We start from the raw sequence: 2,837 nt of genomic DNA on the forward strand, positions 1-2,837 counted from the left end.
TTAAAATCAAAGGTTTTTTTAACAGAGAGTGGTTGGTATCTGAAATGTACTGCTGAATGAAGAGGTGGAATCAGTTAGCTAGGCAAGGCAGAGAAGCATATGGACAGAGTGCAGGAGAATGGAGTTGGTGTAGGTGGGCAGAAAGGTTGGTATGGTTGTGGTGGACCAGAGAGCCAGTTTCTGTGCCGGACAACAATGATTACAATATATATTGGTGTTGAGATGTTTTAGGAAATTATTTTTAAAAAATCACCTTCAAAAGGCTGGAAGAAACATTTCTCCCAGTTTGCTGGAGATTTTACTTCGGAGTCACGTGAGTGACTTCGTGAAGAACCCCGCTTCCACGCATGCGTGTCATATCGCTACACGCATTGCAACGAGTCACACAGGGGGGAACGGCGTTCCCCAGCGGGAGAATTTGAAAGTCGGGAACAGCAGGTAAGAGACTCTGCGTTCCTTTTTTCTACTTACCTTTTAGGAGGCTGCGGAAAGCTGGCGGGGAGACCAGTGGAGGGCGAGCAGCCGGCAGCAGCAACAGCACGAGTTTTCCTGGAGGGGAACAACCTGTGCCCGACTTTGCTCCCGCACCGGCAAAATTCACTTCTCGGCCGGGCGGGAAGCAAAGCAAAGAGGTCCCGTATGCCAGTCTCAAGCGAGACTGGCTTGGAACAGTCGCTAGTGGCCAGCGCGAAGGCTGCGGGACAGAGAGCAGGGACCAGCGCTGTAAGTACCTGGGGTACACAGCAGGGCTGGAAACGCTCAGCGAGTGCAGCGGCACTATGGAGTAGGAACTGGACGTCCAGGCTGAAAACCTTCTTCAAAAGGTAAGCACCGGGGTTGGTCCAGGGGATTCATAGGTACAGGAACTGCCGCGAAGGACCAGGCCCGTGAACACCGGGGTCGGTCCGAGCGGCTCGAACCCGACACGCAGGGAACAACGTTCACCAGCGGGAGAATAAAAGTCGGGAACCGCAGGTAGGAGACTCTGCGTTTCCTTCCACTTACCTTTAGGTGCAGACATGGACTGGGTCCATGTAAGCTGCAGAATGCCGGCGGGAGAACCGCGGAGTGCAGGCAGCCGGCAGGAGAGCAGTAACGGCAGTCGGCAGCGGCAGCGGCAGCAGCGGCAGGAGCACTGGCAGCGGCAGGGTCACTGACAACGGCAGGAGCACTGGCAGCGGCAGGAGCGCTGGCAGCGGCAGGAGCTGGCAACGGCAGGAGCAGCATGGGCACATCGATTCCCGGAGAGGGAAAACACCGGTGCCCAACTTCGCTCCAGCACGGTGAGAAAATTCATTTCTCGGCAGCAAAGGACTTTGCAGTTGACTGGCTGCAATCTACTACAAGGGACCAGTATGTGAGTACCAGGGTCGGTCCCAGCGGGGTTTTTAGTTACAATAATCACTTCTGGGCCTTTTGGCTAAGATCAAGTGTAGTATCTGTTCTTATCAGTTTAATATCTGATTCGTCCCTTATCTAGGGACCATATATTAAATAAAAACTATAGTAGCTGTTATCATCAGTTTGAATGTCTTATATGTCCCTTATCTAAGGACCATATAAGTAGGAGTGTCCAGAATTGAGGGCATTAGAGTGGGGTTGACCGGCTGCAACGACCGCAAGGGACCAGTACCGTCAGTATGGGGGTCGGTCCCAGGGGTCTAAGATAAAGGAGCAGCCAGGAGTGCTGAGAGCGTTGGAGCCGGGTTAAAGGAATAGATGGAAGCAGCTGTGCCAGTTATCCTCCACACCGGCCATATCCACTCCACGGAAGGAAGGACAAAACTGGAGAAGGAGGACCGTGGAACAGCGGGCAGCCAGCAGCAGCCAGCGGCACTTGGATCATCTGTAGTGGGATCAGCTGTGCCCGATGTCGGGCCCGCACCGGCCAGATCCATGCGGCCGAGCGGTAAGGCTAGACACAAATAAAACAAGGTAGTGGACTCAGAGGGTCCGACTTTGCATAATACCGCCGGCAACCAGCGCCGAGAGGGCTGGAGTGGAAGAAGCGGTGTATGGAGCCTTGCTCCAACGTGATAAAACCACAGCGGTACCTCTTTGAGGGCTGCACAATGCTTCTACCCCATCAGAGGGGAGCACTGTGGGTCAGTTCTGGGTTGACTTGCAAGAGGGGTCCGCAGAACAAAAGACAAGTGGGCAGCAGTTAAGCCCCACATGGGTACCCCGTGCGGGACCCTAGAGATCTCTAACTCTATAAAAAAGAGTAGGCAGGACCCTGATGGGCCAGAGCCTGGTAATACAGCGTCCCATGATCCTAACACAGCAGGGACTCTGCTGGACATGGTGGCTGATTACTTTAGCCAAGTCAAACATGGGTAGACTTGGATCCAGGATGGCAATAGTATTACTATATGTCTGGCCACAAACGCCAACAAGAAAAATTTACAGACACTGGCCAGACATCTGCCACCTGGCAACGGTGAGGCATTACAGGTGCCCAGTGTAAACCAATGCATTTGGCAGCATATGGGGACGAACATCAGGAACCAGGACCTCAAGATCCAGAGAACCTTAAAGGGATTCACGGAAGGCATCATAGCATACACCCGCACCCTGGACTAAACGTAGGTAACCAAAGACCATCAAGACGCACTAGCTTTGTTTAGTAATATGCAATATGACCTGAACTACACGTGGAAGGCGGCCATTCAGCCAGCACTAGGACCCCAAAATGCTACCATTTGCAAACAAAGAACCGTGTGTGGACAAAGCCAAGACACTGGGGCTCATCAAGGCCAGCGCAAGGGCCTATTTTGGGGCATGATACCAGCCACAGGCAAGGCCATAAAAAAAAAAAAAAAAAAAAAAAGAAAAAA

General features: G+C 52.6%; 1 pseudogene; it reads left to right on the plus strand.

The window, feature by feature from the left end:
- The first annotated feature begins 1,400 nt into the window (after nucleotides 1–1,400).
- Nucleotides 1,401–1,506, plus strand: LOC129695943 (U2 spliceosomal RNA; annotated as a pseudogene).
- The last annotated feature ends 1,331 nt before the right edge of the window (nucleotides 1,507–2,837 follow it).

Source organism: Leucoraja erinacea, chromosome 3 (genome assembly GCF_028641065.1).
Source record: "Leucoraja erinacea ecotype New England chromosome 3, Leri_hhj_1, whole genome shotgun sequence".
Taxonomy (NCBI): domain Eukaryota; kingdom Metazoa; phylum Chordata; class Chondrichthyes; order Rajiformes; family Rajidae; genus Leucoraja; species Leucoraja erinaceus.